The sequence below is a fragment of the Equus quagga genome, chromosome 5 (genome assembly GCF_021613505.1).
Source record: "Equus quagga isolate Etosha38 chromosome 5, UCLA_HA_Equagga_1.0, whole genome shotgun sequence".
Taxonomy (NCBI): domain Eukaryota; kingdom Metazoa; phylum Chordata; class Mammalia; order Perissodactyla; family Equidae; genus Equus; species Equus quagga.
In genome coordinates this window covers 5,743,683-5,760,749 of record NC_060271.1, presented here as the reverse complement: position 1 = coordinate 5,760,749, position 17,067 = coordinate 5,743,683, and positions in this window count along the sequence as shown.

Here is a 17,067-nt window from a genome sequence, read left to right as displayed (position 1 = left end):
GGCGCGCGGCGGCCGCCCGCCGAGGCCAATGGCGGCGCGAGGGCGGGGCCCCGTCGCCGGGGGGCCGGGCGGGGCCGGCGCGGGCCGGGCGGAAGGTTTGACAGGCGGCGTCGCGGCCGGCGGAGGCCGGGCACGGTCTTTGGCCGGGCCGGTGGGGCGCGGGGAGTGTCAGGACGGCCCGGCTCGCGCGCGCTGTCCCCCCGCGTCTCCCGGGGGCCGGCGCGGCACCCTCCCCCTGGCCCCGGTCAGGGTTCTCCCCGTCGGAGGGGAACGGGCGACCTGCTGGCGCGGGGGCGACACACGAGAAAGCGCCTTCACGGTCTTCTTGCCGAATCCGACCCGCTCGCTCGGGAGCTCGCACCGATTTCACGGGGAGCCGGCAGCAAGGTGGGGACCCGAGCCCAGGCCTCGGACCACTTGTTTTACGTTTTTGATTTTGTGGTGTTTCTCATCGGAAAGAATCCGGGCGACAGGGTCTCCAACTCCGAGGTTAAAAGAGAAACAAGCAGGGGCTGGGCCGGGCCGTAGTGGTTGGGTTCGGCGCTCCGCTTTGGCGGCGGGTGCCGGGGTTCGGATCCTGGGCACGGACCTGCGCACCGCTCATCAGCCATGCTGAGGCGGCGTCCCACTACAAAACAGAGCAACATTGGCACGGATGTTAGCTCGGCGACAATCTTCCTTAAAAAAAAAAAAAAAAAAAGACGAACAAAAGCAAATGCGCGGATCTCAGCTAGAGAATACTCCCGTTGAATCTGTGAACCTGTCTGGGAGTGGGGTGCCAGCGCCTGGATTTTAGTGCGCTCCCAGCAGATCCTTACAGGCCTCGGGGTGGAGACCCACTCGTCTGACCCTGCTCCACTGCGTTCTGGGGTCCCCTCACTAATAGCAGTGTCTCAGGGAGCCCTGCCCAAGGGGTGGAAAGAACAGCGGACAAAGGACAAGACTTCACAGCGACCGGAAGCCGTGGCTCAGTTCCCTTCTCTGAGCCTCAGTTTCCTCCTGTGTAAAACCGGGTTGTTCAGCCGGCCCAGCCCACCTGTCAGGGCTGCTGGCGATGCAGCGAGGCCCTGAGGCGGTCTCTGCATTTCCTGCCCACTTCCTCCTCTGCCCCGTCTGCTGGGGACCTGCGCGGCCGCGAGGTGCTGCCTGGCTCTGCACTCTTTGAAGGGCGGGTCTGGTCTCTTTGGCCTTGGTCTCAAATTGGAACATGTATATGGATCCAGCCCCTCCATGCTACACAACAGGGCAGGTCTCCCAACACAGGAGCCTGCACAGACTGAGATACCTCAAGCAGCATCCCAGGGATCTTGGAACACCAGGATGCCAGAATCCCAGAATCCTGAAATCTGATTTCCTGTAATTGATTAAATATAGCATCTGACAATTAGAGAGCAATAGTGGTGGGAAGGCCCTGGGAGATTTAGTTAGAGCCGCCCTCACGTTCAGAGGAGAGAGGATGTGACGGCCTGCAGCAATATGGTGGGGTGTGGCAGAGCCGCCACTGGAGTCCAGGCTTCCTGACTCCCAGTTCAGTGCTCTTCCTCCTTCACCAGCTTCACGGCCTCTAATAGGAACAGGATGTCAGCCAACCCCGCCCAGTTACACAGAGGTCAAGGGCCAAGGGCTGCACAGGGCATCTCCAAGGTCTCACCTCTGTCTGGGGATTTGGAATTGGGGGTTGTTGCTACTTTTATGGCAGGAGGAGAGGGGTAGAAAAGAGTGAGAGTAGCTCACCAACCCTCCAGAAGGCCACCAGGGGCTCCTATCCCGCCCCTCAACCTTCTGAGGCCCCAGAGCTGGCTCTGGGACCAACAGGCCATGTGGCTTTAGGAAAATCGTAACCTCACTGTGGACCTCAGTTTCCTCCTCAAAAAGTGAGAGGGTTGGAAGATCTCTGGCCTTTCCACTTCTGCCCTTTGGTGAGGCCAGGAGCCCAGTCCTCCGCCTTCCCTCCCCCACCACCCACACACAGCACTGCACACTTGTCAGAACTCAGAACACATTGACTGAGGAAGTCACTTCACCAACTGGAGCTGCAGGCAAAGGCCGGCCAAATTTCCATGGTGCGGCAGCAGCTCGTTCAGTTTGTCTTCCCTGAGCACTTGCCCTGACCCCGCTCCCATGCCTGAGCCGGGCACGTGGAGCTCTGCCTTCCCATGGCGGGGCCCACCGGTCGCCCCCCTCAGGACAGATGGGTTTGTGACGCCTGGCAAAGCAGTGAGAAGGTTAATCTGCTCAACAGAACAGACCTCTTAAACACGGCATGCAGCGGGACCCCTTCAGGGGTGTACCGAACCCAGTGGGTATATGCATTTTTTTCCTAGAAGGAAACACAAGAAAGTGTTAACAGTGATTGAGGGAATGGAGGACTGGGGGAGGCCTGAACTTTTCATCTTATACTTCTCCCAACTGCTTGTATTTTGAAACAATTTATATTCTCCTCTCTCTCTTTCAACAGGGGTTATTTGAACAGTGAGATTATGGGCAGTATTTTTTTCTTTATACTTTTGGTATTAAAATAAAACTCATTAATATTTTAATTGTCAAGAACAAAACAAATCAAAACAAATAAAACTCACTTCTCCGTTTAGTAGACCAGACAATGCTGTGTGATTTTTTTTTTTTAAACTGGGGTCAAGTACCAGTGATTAAAGATTTTATTTTATTTTTTTTTTCCTTTTTCTCCCCAAAGTCCCCCAGTACATAGTTGTATATTCTTCGCTGTGGGTCCTTCTAGTTGTGGCATGTGGGACGCTGCCTCAGCATAGCTTAATGAGCCGTGCCATGTCCGTGCCCAGGATTCAAACCAACGAAACACTGGGCCACCTGCAGCGGAGCGCCGAACTTAACCACGTGGCCACGGGGCCAGCCCCCTGTGTGATTTTTTTATACTAACCCTGTTCCTGCTCAAACTCTCTTTTACCCTCCAGTCCCACCTACGGTCTGTCTACTGGCTATCTCCACCTGGATCCATCTGCAAAAGCAAACATCATTTTTTCTTCTCTTTGTTCCTCACTCCTGTGAATGGCCACATGGCCAAATCCCCGAGTCAGAAATCTGAGAGTCGGCCTCTCCCACACTCCCATATCTGATTTGCCATGAATCCACCTGACAATGCCCCTCCTCTCCATCCTCACCACTACACTTCTTCCCAACTCATCTTCCTGCCTCCAGCCTCATCCTCTTCCCAGTCATCCATTTTCCATACTGGTCTCCCTATCCATCTCTCAAATGTAGATCTGGCCACGTCTCTTCCCTGTTTAAACCTCATTAACAGCTCCCAATAACCACCTAAATAAAGTCAAACCATTTTCTCAACCCACCCCTTAGCCCTCTCCTGTGTTCCATGCACCTTAGAATATTTTTCATCTCCTAGAACCCAGAACGTATACTCATGCCTTCATAGCTTTGTATGTGATGTTTCCTGTGCTAACACTTTTCCCTCTAGTCTACCTTTCTGCTCCTTCCTATGAATCCTTTATTATCCAGCTGAAGCATCACTTTTTCCTAGAAGGCTTCCCTGAGTCCTCTGGCTAGAATTCTTGCACACTCTTACAGCTTCGTTCTATATGTGCTTCATTCTATCTCAGAACGTATTGTACTGTTTTATAACTACCTACTTAACAGTCTGTCTCTCCCTCTAGACTGAGAGCTCTCTGAGAGCAGGGCAGCCTTTTGCATTTGTAACAGATTCTGGCACAAAGTCAGCACTAGGTAAATGTTTATTGGATGCTGATTGAATTATCAAAGACTGACCACTATTTCATTTGCCGGCCTGTATTCCTAGCTAAGCACTTCTTCCCCTTCTTGTGACTTTCCTCCCCACCATCTCTGTCCAAGGGTGTAAGCATATACTCAGCAAACAGTGGAGGCAAAAACAGACATTTCTATGTCTAGGGTTTCCTGTGTCCTGGAAACATGAATAAGAAGGAGGAATAGAGGGGATGGCTGTAACACTGCTTACCCCGCCTCTATTTCTTGCAGCAAGGGAAGAATTGACATTCACTGGGGAACTTACTTTGTGCCAGATGCTGTGACTGACATGCTCCAGATGTGATCTCATTTCATCCTGACAACTCTGAGAGAAAGAGGTTATCCTCCCCATCTTATAGGTGAGAAAATAAAAGTTCAAAATGAAATTATTTGCCAAAGTTCTCACAGTCAAGGGTGTCTGTCTCCCATACAACCATGGCCAACTGATTTTTGATAAGAGTCCCAGGATCACTCATTGAGAAACGAATAGTTTCTTCAACAAATGGTCCTGGGACAACTGGATATCCACGTGCAAAAGAATGAAGTTGGATCCCAATCTTACACCAAATGCAAAAAGTAACTCAAAATGGATCAACTTCCTAAATGTAAAAGATAAAACCATAAAACACCTAGAAGAAAACACAGAGGTAATCTTTGTGACCTTGGATTTGGCAAATGGATTCTTAGATGTGACACCAAAAAAAACAACAAAAGAAAAAATAGATAAATTGGACTTCATCAAAAGTAAAAATTTTTGCACATCAAAGGACATTATGAAGATAGTGAAAAGAAAACCTACAGAATGGGAGAAAATATTTGCACATAATATACCTGATAAGGGTCTAGTATCCAGAATATATAAAGAACTCCTACAACTCAACAACAAAAACAACCCAATCAAAATGGGCAAAGGACTTGAATAGCATTTCTCCAAAGAAGATATACACGTGGCCAACAAGTACACGAAAAGATGCTCAACATTATAGTCATTAGGGAAATGCAAATCAAAACCACGAGATACCACTTCACACCCATTAAGATGGCTATCAGTTTAAAGAAAACCACAGAAAATAACAAATGTTAGCAAGAATGTGGAGAAATTGGAACCCTCAAACAGTGCTGTGGGAAATCAGCCATTGTGGAAAACAGTTTGACAGTTCCTCAAAAAGTTAAACATAGAATTGCCGTATGACGCAGCAATTCCACTCCCAGGTATATACGCAAAAGAGCATTGTTGTGGAAACAATCCAAATGTTCGTCAGTGGATGAATAGATAAACAAATTGTGGTATATATTCATACAATGGAATATTATTCAGCCATAAAAAAGGGATGGAGTACTGATACATGCTACAACATGGATGGACCTCAAAAATATTATGCTAAGTGAAAGAAGCTAGATAAAAAGGTCGCATATTGTATGGTTCCACTTATAGGAAATACCCAAAATAGGGAAGTCTACAGACACAGAAAGCAGATTGGTGGTTGACAGAGGTGGGGGAAGGACCAATGGGGAGTATCCGCTTAGTGGGTATAGTTTTCCTTTTGAGATAATGAAAATGTTTTGGAACTGGACAGGGGTGGTGGTTGCATAACATTGTGAATGTACGAAATGCCACTGATTTGTTCACTTTTAAGTGGTGAACTTTATGTTATGTGAATTTCACGGCAATAAAAATTTCTTTAATTTAATTAAAATTAAAAAGATTATCTGCCTGAGTCCAAAGCCTGGGCTTCCTTCACTGCATTTCAGGGCTTTCATTGGGGGCAGTCCATAAAATGGCTTCCATAATGGTCGTGGCTCTGGTGCTGTCAGGCTGAGGGACATGAGCAAGTCACCATCCCTGGTTCCTCGATATACACCTGCCAAACAAAGACGGTAGTACCTGACCCACCAGGGCTCCCGTGGAGACTCAATGAGAGGGTGGAAAAATATAAAATCAACCAGAAAATGAGAAGTGATGATGATGATTAACGAAATACCCAACTTACTTTTCCTACCATCTAGAATTCATCTTATAAGTTGAAGATGCTCTTTTAAAAACAAAACAAAATGAAAAAACCTGAAGAATCCCAGTATAGAGCACAGTCACAAAGGGCCAAAGAGGATGTTTTAGATAAAAATTCATATGCGACTAGAGAATAAGAACCGACTTAAACTAGGAATAGAAAGAAACTTTGTTACCTAGATAAGGGCATCGACAAAGACAAAAACGAAACCAACCCTACAGCTAACATCACTTGTTTAACTGCGCTTGGTGGGAGAGACTGCTTCCCCTAAGATCGAGGACAAGGTAGGGATGTCTGCTTTCACTATTCCTGTTCAGCGTCACACTGGAAGTCCTAGCACGTGCAGTAGGCACGAAAAAAAAGGCACACAGGTTGGAAAGAAAGAAGTAAAAGCTTCCATTGGCAGGCAACAAGATCATCTGTGTGGAAAATCCCATGGAACCTACCCACCCCCCCAAAAAAAAGCTCCTAGAACTAATAAATGAGTTTATCTAGGTTGCAGGATGTAAGGTTAATATACAAAAATCCACTGTATTTATGTACTAGCAATAAACAAATAGAAACAAAGTTTTTAAAATACCGTTTACAATAGCAGTGGAAAATGATACAGTTAGATATTAAGCTAACAAAATATGTGCAGAATCTGTACGCTTAAAACCACAAAACTCTGATGAAAGAAATCAAAGAAGATGCAAATAAATGAAGAAGCATATTGCGTTCATGGTTTGGAAGACTGAATATTGTTAAGATGTCAGTTCTCCCCAAATTAATCTAAAGGGAGATTCAACATAACTTCCATCAAAATCCCAGCAGGATTTTCTACTAGAAATCAACAAGCTGATTCTAAAATTTCTTTGGAAAGGGAGAGGAACTGGAATAGCCAGAACAACTTTGGAAAAGAAGAACAAAAGTGGAGGACTCAGGCTTGATTCTAAAACTCACGGTAAAGCTCCTGTAATCAACACAGTGTGGTCTTGCCAAAGGATATACACAGAGATAGTGAAACAGAATATTCCATGTTCTAGGGAACCCACATACGGCCACATGCTTTTGTCAAAGCTACAAAAGCAATTCAGTGGAGAAAGGGCAGTCTTTTAACAAACAGTGCTGGAACAGATGCACACACGTATGCAAAACCATGGACCTCGACCTATCCTTCACACTCTGCAAAAATTAACTCAAAATGCATCAAAAGGCAAAGCTACAATTTCTCGAAGAAAACATAGAAAAAAATCTTTGTGATCTAGGGTTAGGTAAAAAGTGAATAGATATGATGCCAAAAGCACAATCCATAAAATTAAAAAAATACTAAATGGGACTTCATCAAAAATTTAAAATTCTTGCTCTGCAAAAGATATTGACTGTTAAAAGAATGAAAAGACAAGCCACAGACTGGGAGAATAAATATTTACAAATCATATATCCAACAATATAATATTTATGTCCTATAAGTATTATAATACATATATATTATATTTGATATATGATATACATATATATGTATGTATAATATATATGATACAATATCATATATCCAAAAATGACTTGTATTCAAAATATATAAAAAGCTCTTACAATTTAATAAAAAGAGAACAATCAAATTTCTAAATGGGCAAAAGATTTGAACAGATACTTCACCAAAGAAAATATGCAGATGTAGACTAAGCGCACGAAAATATGCTCAGCATCAGGGAATGCAAATTATAAGCATAATGAGAGACCACTACACACCTATTAGAATGGTCAAAATTAAAAATAAAATAAAAAACTGACAATATCAAATACTGACAAGGATGTGGAGCAACCGGAACGCTCAGACATTGCTGGTGGAACTGCAAAAAGGCAAAACCACTTTGGAAATCAGTTTGATAATTTCTTATAAAGTTAAACATAATACTTACCATACAACCCATACGAGCCAGCAATCCCACTCCCAATATTTATCCAAGTGAACTGAAAACCTACATTTACACAAAAACCTGTACATGAAGATTTTTGGCAGCTTCATTTGTAATCCTCAAAAATGGGAAACCAAATGTCCCTCAACTGCAGAAAGAGTAAAGTGTGGTAAATCCACAGAATGGAATGCTACTCAGTAATAATATGGAATAAACTATTGATATACATAACAACATGGATGAATCTCACGTGCCCTGTGCTCAGTAAAAGCAGCCAGTCTCAGAAGTCTACGTTCTGCATGATTCCATCATGTGGCATTCTGGGAAAGGCGAAGCTGTAAAGATCAGCGGTTCCAGGAGTTAAGGACTGGGACAGATACGACTAGGAAGGAAGGAGGGAATTTGCGGGAGGAGGGGCAGTGGTACAACTGTTCCGTATCCTGACGGTGTGGAGTGTACATGACTCTACACACTTGTCAAAACTTAGAGATCTGTACTCTGTGAATTTTACTGTATGCAAATTGAAAACAAACAAGAGTCAATGTGATTATTCCTGAAAGTTGAGTCTCTTCTGAATGAAGCTCCAGGTTAATGAGACACTCTCTAGAAATACAAACTGTTAGATGGCTTGAGAAGCCAGATTCTACTAAACGAATTTCCTCTCCCTCTGCTTCTTCTTTCTCCCCTCCTCATCCTGTGTTTTCTCTTACACAATGCTGATACCACCAGGCTGGGATCCTAGGAGTCATCCTAAGGCTACTTTCTCTCCCTCCACCCATATTCAGAAACTAAGGCCTGTGATTCCTGCCTCCTAAGTACCTTCTGTAACTGCCCCTTCTCTCTATCTCCACAGTTGTGGCTTGTCGTCAGGCCTCAGCATTTCTAGCCTGAATCACTGGACCAGCTTCCGGGCTGGGTGTCCCTGCCTCCAGCCCGGCCCCTCCAATCCATCCTACTCCTGGCAGCCAGAATGGTCTTCCTAAATCACTGAGCCAACCATGTTGCTCCCCCAGCTTAAAGCCTTCTCAGTGCCCCTGGCTCTTTGGGGCCAGGAATTGTTTTATTTGTTACTGTAGCCCTAGCACCGAGCACAGTGCCTGGTGCCTATTCACTCAGTGAAGGATGGTTAATAAATGCCTAAGTTCATAAACTGGATGATGGAGTGACTGAAGGACGTGCAGGCCCTCTAGAAACTCAGAGAGGTCAGAAGAGAATGGCTAAGAGTGCAGGGAGGAAGCACCAAGATTCGTATCCTGGAGCACCCTCCATCCTCATCCAACAATACTGAGCACCTACCACGCGCCGGGTGCTGTCCTAGGTGTCAGGGACTCCTGGAGCCTCCGACTGGTGGCAGACACAGGATATTCACCTCATCGTACAAATGCGTGCATACTCACCAACAGTGACAAGGCCCTGAAGGAGGAATGTCCACGCTGTGAGAAGACATGGAGTGGGGAGGGGGTCGGAGGCTTACGAGAGTCTAAAGGGTCGAGGAAGGCTTCCCTGAGGAGGTGATGATTACACCAGAATCTAAGAGAATAAGTTACTGGTTGCAGAGCTGAGGAAGAGCTGTCCAAGCCAGATGGAGAAGAACATGCGAAAGTCTTGAGACTAGAGGAACTAAGACCCCTTCCAGCTGGCAAAGAAGGGCATGTGTCTGGAGCAGCGGAGCGAGGAGCCAGGGCACCACATGAGATGGGGGAAGGGAAAGGCCTGGATCCAGTCAGTGAAGGATTTCAGGCTGGAGACTGGCATGATCAGATCTGTTCTGAAAATATCCTTCTAGCTGTTGTGAGGAAAATAGATTGAGAAAAGGCCAGAGTGGACGCTGGAAGAATAGTCAGAAGTCCGGAAGAGAGATGCCAAGGAGCCAGGGGTTGGTGGAGACGAGGAGAAGGGGCTGGAATGCAGCTTTACTTAGGAAGTACACTTGACAAGCTTGGGGGATGGGAGGGAAGGGAACGGAGTGGCCGGGTGTTTGGAAGAACAGCAGTTTTAGAGTTTGGAACTTCCCCTGGGTGGCCCGAGGCATCCTTCATCCTTAATACTGGTTTCTGGAAGCAAAGATGCCACAATTACCAGGCCACTAAGTTATACCCTTTGCTCACTCTCATTGCTATGCAGCTGCTTTTCCATAGAAACTTTAGTTGGTTTTCAGCATGGCTCTGTATTTGTAGAGAAACAGAATCGGACTTAATATAAAATGCACATCAAATGCTGCTAATGAGGACAGTAAGACTTGACAGCTTGAAAAGATCTGAGGCACAGTATCAGTTATCCATATAGGAGAAGGACCTGTGATTTTCAGCAGCACAGAACACCATGCCCTGTGGCAGGTTCTTCTACATAAGTTACTGCAGATGACACTACACATATACGTTCAGTACAGACAACAACCCTATGAAGGAGGTGGTACTGTCTCCCACTACAGATGAGGAAAAGGAAGCCCAAATAAGTTAAGTGATTTGCCCCAGGTCTCAGCTAGCAAGGGGCCGATTCAGGCCCAGCCCTGCGTCTGCTTGACCCTAAACATCATGATCTTCCATTGTGTCACCATGTCTCATCTCCAACTGGACTGGAACATTCTCTGTTGCCTGATGGTTCCTTTCCTTTCATCTAGAATACCTTCATGGCTGATGACTCTCCCCGGGACCCATCCAGATCTCCAGGGCTCACCGCAAATGGCCCCTTCACCACACACGGCCCCTCGCAGAGCACTGCCTTTCTGCCTTAATATGTATGCATCTGTGTCCTGTTGTATTCCCAATAGTAAACTGCAGACCCCTTGAACGCACAGACTTCCCGTGTGTGTGGGAGATAAGCAGAAGCGTGTGGATTCGAACACATGTACTACACTGATTGAACAGGTCAAAAAATTGATGAGAGGCTACAACAAATGTATATATGGAGCAAGAAATGGGATAATTCATTATACATTTTTATTAAAAAATTTTTATGTAAAATAACAAATTCATCCAGTACACACTAGTATTATGTAATTCATAAGCTTTTTTCCAAGCATATACTGAAATCATCTATACTTATATGCAGAAAGCATTCTGAAAAAGAGAAGGAACTGTATTCATGAATAAGTTTCAAATGAATCAATTAGAAAAATCAATTTGAAAGACATTTGATAGACATCTTCTTGCTACTCTTTTCCTCAGACTTATCCCTTTTATGAACACTACACTCACCTTACTATAGGACAAACTCAAAATCCATGCAATGTTACAGTTAGAAGGGAACTTAAAAACCAATTCATTTGTTTTGCAGTTGAAACAGTTTAGTGATGGAATCTTAGCTCAAAGTCACATGGATAGAGACTGCCAGAGGTAAGTGTGAACTCATTTCTTCCAAAATCAAACTCCAGAGTGTGGAGAAGAGACTGCAGGTCGCCTACCTTAACATTCATTCAGAGCCCCAGTAACAAAACGCCCATTTTATTTAGGGGTTACACGTAACCTCTAAAATACATTTCCCAGACTTCCTTGCAGCGAGATGTGTCCATGTGACTACACTTCAGCCAATGAGATGCAAAGGTAATTGTGTAGACTCTAAGGGAGTCTCCGTAAAAGGGAAAGGGTACACCATTCTCCCTTCTCTTCTTCCTTCTTGTTGCCTGGAATGCAGATATGATGGCTGTAGTTCTAGCAGCCATGTGGGACCATGAGGATGAAGACATCTTGGGGCTAGTTAAGCAGAGAGCTAAAATAAGCCTGAATCCCTGATATCCTCAGGAAGTCACCCTGAGACAGCCTATTTTGGATCTTCTTTTACGTGAAAAAAAAAAAATTCTGTGTTACTTAAGCCACCATTATTTTGAGTTTTTCAGTTATATGCAGCCAGATTTAATTAACCCATCTCACTTGCCCCCTTATAAACCCATCCCTCTTCCAGCTCAGTAAATGGCAATTTCATTCTACCAAGTGCTCGGGCCAAAACCCCCAAGTCAATATTAACGACTTGTTTTCTTTCACACCCCACAACCATTCCACCGGCAATTCTTGTCACCTCCATCTTCAGCACAGCCTCGGCCTTGCCTGCTCCTCATCGCCTTCGCTGCCATCACTCCCATCACTCCAGGTCCGGTCACCATTCTCTGTCACCTGCTTACAGCAGTAGCCTAAGTGCTTCCTCTGCTTTCATTCTTACCTGCCACCCCTCTCCCCAGTCTGTTTTCCACAGAACAGCCAGATTTAATTTTTTAAAACATAAGTAGGCCGTTATTCAGAAATTTCCAACGGCTGCCCTGACTCAGAGTTAGAGCAAAGTCCTTACCGTCGCCTACCAGATCCGGTCCCGCTGCGTCTCTGCCCTCACCCACCCTCCCCTTCCCAGCCATGCCCAGCCCCTCTGCCCTCCTTGCTACCCTTGAACTTACCAGGCATGCTCCGGTCTCGGGGTCCTTCTGCTTTCTGTAACTCTTCCCCCAAGAATCCACATATTCTCTCTTACCTCCTTCAGGCCTCTGGCCAAATATCACTTCATCGGGGGGCCTGACCGCCCTATCTAGAGTCCCACCCCACTACCTTCCGTCCACTCGTTCTTCAGAATACTCACCACCCCGGGACGTTTGCTTATATTCATTGTCGCTCTCCCCCCACCAGAGCCATGGTTTTGCTACTCTGAGCTACTTGCTCCCCCTGGGAAGACTTGTTGAATATTTGTTGACAACAAAAATAAGCCAGCTCCATCTTATTAGTTAATTAAGATGATATAAAATAATGTAAAGTAATATAGTTTTCTGTTCTAATAATAATAATTATAGTTAATTGCAACTACAAAACATTTCAAAATTTGAAAGAATGATGCGCAGCACAGGCCAATGTGTGGGACTGACTCCAGAACCAAATGTCCTTTTACAGCAGCCCAGAAGACACCAGGCCTTCTCTTCCAGTTCTCACATGACGTCCTCAGTGAGAACAGGGGTCAGACTGACCAGGCACTAGCCGGAGATGAACACAGCTGTCCTCTCGTAACTCTCCAGCTTTATGGAAAATCCTGGTGATTTATTCATGATTAAAACGTGAATAAATAAAAACCCACTAAAACAGATTTATCTTTTCATTCACAGTCTATTTCTTGTCAAAGTTTTCTGTTGGACTTTTAAATCGAAATAAGAAATCTTTTTAGTAAACGTTACTAACTAGGTCTTAAGCTTGAGATATTTCTGGAGATAATGTATCACTAATATTTGTTTTCCTGTGGAGAAGGAGCAAAGCCTGACAGAACATCACAGTTCCCATTTTCAAAGACCAAGAAGTAAAGTCTAGCTTCTTCCAGAAAATAGGCCGAGATTTGCGAAGAAAGAAAAGTAAGGTTTTGCTTCAAAACTACATACTCCTCTCACGCATTCTTGGTGACTGTTGCTTCAAGTTGCTAAAATATTTCTTCTTTGGGAAAAAAGTACAGCTCCCGAGAAAATCAGGAGTCTGGCTTTGAGGACAGATGGCCCTGCATCTGAACCCCTTCTCCACTAGTTGTGTGTCCGTAGGCAAATCATCTCACTTCTGCTCGCCCAGGCTCCTCGTCCAGAAAACTAAGGGAAACTTCACAACAGCCCTGGAAGACGGCCGGCCGTGAAGGATGATGGTGGAGTGGGGAGCACAGAGCCCAGTCCCTAGACGTGCCTATAACGGTAGCTGTTAGCCCTCCATGGGCAACTCTCAACAGACGCCCACTCAAGCCATCAGCACCCTTAAATGTAATAAATTAAAATTTTGATTTTTTTAAAGAACATTTGGAAAATACAGAAAAGTGTGAATAAAAAGTCTCCCACCAGGATTATTTTATTCAACCTCCCCAAACAAAAGAGAAGTGGTGTGGACTGTAGACAATTTTTCTCCCAACAACTTTGAAACAGTGACCTCTGCTGGCCAGTAGCACGCAAGCGCTTTCCAACCAACTCGCACGATTGAGCAAGGGCTGAGTCAGCCAGGCTTGGTCCCTGTGCCTGGAACAAAAATCAGGTGTTGCATTACAAGAGACAGAAATCGTCACAAGGGTTACCACGATGTAATTGGGATGTTAACAAAATTAAAGGCTGGCCTTTCCATTTGCTCATCCGCCCAGAAGATTCTTTTTTTCAAACCCCATGGTGTCCTATTTTTAAAATGTCATAATTGCATGCAAATGTTACAGCTGAAAAACAACGCAAGGGGCATTAAAAATCAATCTTCCATGTAAGCCTCAGATTTTCCAGCATGAAGATCCAAAAGCAGAAGTGGTGACAAATGTGTGGAAAACAGAGTGAAAAAGTCAGGATGCATCATTAAGAATATTACAACAAAAGGAGGAAAAAAATCTTTGGGAACACATGTCTGATTCAGCTGGGGTAAACAGCCAGCTAGAAAGAAGGCTTTACACAGCCCTGCAAACCTCTTACAGATATGACCCAGAAATCCTGTCAGGGAGCACTCACAGCTCTTTTCTTCAGGCAGAAATATGCTCGAGGGAAGAGGCTGCTCGAGTCTATTGGCTGGCTATTTAGACACAAAACACATTCCCACCTCTTAAGGTGTGAAATAAAACAGAGGTTACAAACTAGCAGCCATAGGGTGGTGTAGTTTGCTTTGGCACTCACTGTATTTTGCTTTTAATTAATTAGTTTCCAACACTTTAAAAATGGAAATTTCACATCAAAATCTGAATTTCTGCCTTCTTATAAGCAAATGGGGAGATCTAGACATACCAGGCAAGCATTCTCCCACAGCACCATCAGCAGAGGGCCACGCAGCCGCAGCAGCCATCCCTTTAGTTGGGCTGTGTGCTCGCCAGTTTGCTGTGTTCCCATGCTGCTGGCCTCACACATCACATCACCTGCCTGGCTTTTGTAACACTAAGTCTGAGACCCTGAGTTTCTAAAAACCCTAAGGCACTGATGATAAACTGAATTCAGTTCAAACAAATACCAATAGTGTGAAACCTACTTTTTGGTTTTTTTTTTTTGAGGAAGATTAGCCCTGAGCTAACTACTGCCAATCCTCCTCTTTGCGCTGAGCAAGTCTGGCCCTGAGCTAATATCTGTGCCCATCTTCCTCTGCTTTCTATGTGGGACGCCTACCACAGCATGGTTTGCCAAGCACTGCCATGTCTGCACCCGGGATCCGAACCAGGGAACCCGAGGCCACCGAAGCAGAACGTGCACACTTAACCGCTGCGCCACCAGGCCGGCCCCATGCAACCTACTTTAATAGGCACTGGGGATACAAAGAATAAGAAATGATCTCTGAACCCAAGAACTCATAGATCACGGTTTCCAGTAAGAGCAAGTAAACTGGTAATTCATTACACGTGCACTGAAAAGATATAGAAGTGGTAAAGACTACACTAAATTCACTTTCTAGCTTTTTGAGATGATCCTCAGCTCAGTGATGTTCAGCCTTTCTTCTTTTCATTATAATATATGCATTTAAGGGTATAAATTTCCCTCTAGGCATGACGTTAGCTATATCTAACAAATTTCAGTGTGTATTTTTATTATCACTCCTTTAAAAATATTTTTCTAATTTCCACCTATGTGATTTCTTCTTTGACCTGTGGGTGATTTTAAAGTGTATTTTTTAATTTCCAAACATACGAAATGTCCTAATTATAATTTTTAATTGATCTCTATCCTAATGGCTTAACAGCCAAATATATTCTAAATGATTTTAATCCTTTGAAATTTGTTGAGACTTGCTTTATGGACCAACATGTTGTGAGATTTGCAAATGTTCACCGTGAGCTTGAAGAGAACGCATGTTCTTCAGTTGTTAGGTGCAGTGTTCCATGTGTGTCCATTTAGGTCAAGTTTGCTGATTATGTCATTCAACTATTCTACATCCTTACTGATTTCTAAAATCTACCTGTTCTATCAGTCACTGAGAGGTGTGTAAAATGTCTTGTTATAATTGTGGATTTGTCTCTTTCTCCTTGTAAGTGGTTGTGTCAGTTTTTAAGTATTTTTTATTAACATATAACATACATAAAGTATATAAATCTTACATATACCATTCAATGAATTTTTATATGTATGCACCCACATAATTCAAATCAAGATACAGAACATTTCTAGCACCTCAAGTGTCCTCATGCTCTTCCAAGTCAATATGCTGCCCCTCTTTCCATTACCACTATTCTGACTGAGAGTGCTAACATTTTTACCTGTTTTTGAAATGCATACAATGCAATCATGCAGTATGTATTCCTTTGTGTCTGGCGTCTTCTGCTTAATATTATGTCTGAGCTTCATTCAAGTTGTTACACGTAGTAGTAGTTCATTCTTTTGACTGCTATGCAAAATTACATTCTAAAAGTACAGCACAATTCATTTATCCATTCTACTACTGATGGACACTTGAAATGTCTCCAACTTAGGGCCATCGTCAAAAATCCTGCTGTAAGCATCCTGCAAACGTGACTTTTGGTGGGCACATGCACTCACTTTTCTGAGCACATACAATTAGTGAATCGATAGGTTCTATAGTAGACACTATCTTTAGTGGCTTTGTCCATTTGTTCACTCCTTCCAGCAATTATGAGTTTTAGTTGCTCCACATCAACACCTGTCATTGTCAGTCTTTTTCTTTTCAGTCCTTCTGATGGGTGTGTGGTGGTATCTCAGCGTATTTCCCTCAACTAAAGGTACCGAATACCTATCTTCTCTTATAAACCATCTGAATACCCTCCTTTTGAAGTACCCGTTCATCTTTGCCCATATTGTTTTAATGTAGTTGGAGGCTATGTTATTAGGTGCGTTAATATTTAGAACTGTATCTTTCTCACAAATTGAATCTTTTGTTATTTGGAAGTGCCCCCCTTTCTCTCTGGTAAGGGCTTTTTGCCTTAAAGTATATTGTGTCAAAAATTAATACAACTATACCTGCTTTCTTTTCGTGTTTGCACATTTCTTTCCTCTCTTTTCCTTATCAACACATCTATCCTGTGTTTTAGATGTTGCTCTTGTTCACAGCAAACAGTTGGATTTTGTTTTTTATCTAGTTTGATGGGATCTTTGCTTTTTGATCGGAACATTTGGTCCACGTACATTTACTGTAATTCCTGATATATCTGAGTTTAAACCTACATCTAACTATGTGCATTTTCTTTGTCCTGCCTATTCCAGATTTCTTTTCCCCTCCTACTTTCTTTTAGATTATTTTTTGTTATTCCATTTTTTCCCTGTCTTAGTTTAAAACTTTTACTACTCTTTTATGATTATCCTTAAGAGACAATGCACATCTTTAATTTAGTAAAGTCTACTGTTGATACTTTTACTCTCTTCCCAGACAATGTAAAGACCATAGGATATTTCAACTCCCAAATACTCTGACTTATATGCCTTTGTGTGGGTACTCCAATTCTCTACATATTTAAAATCCCATCAGAGGGGCCGGCCCGTGGCCGAGTGGTTAAGTTTGCAC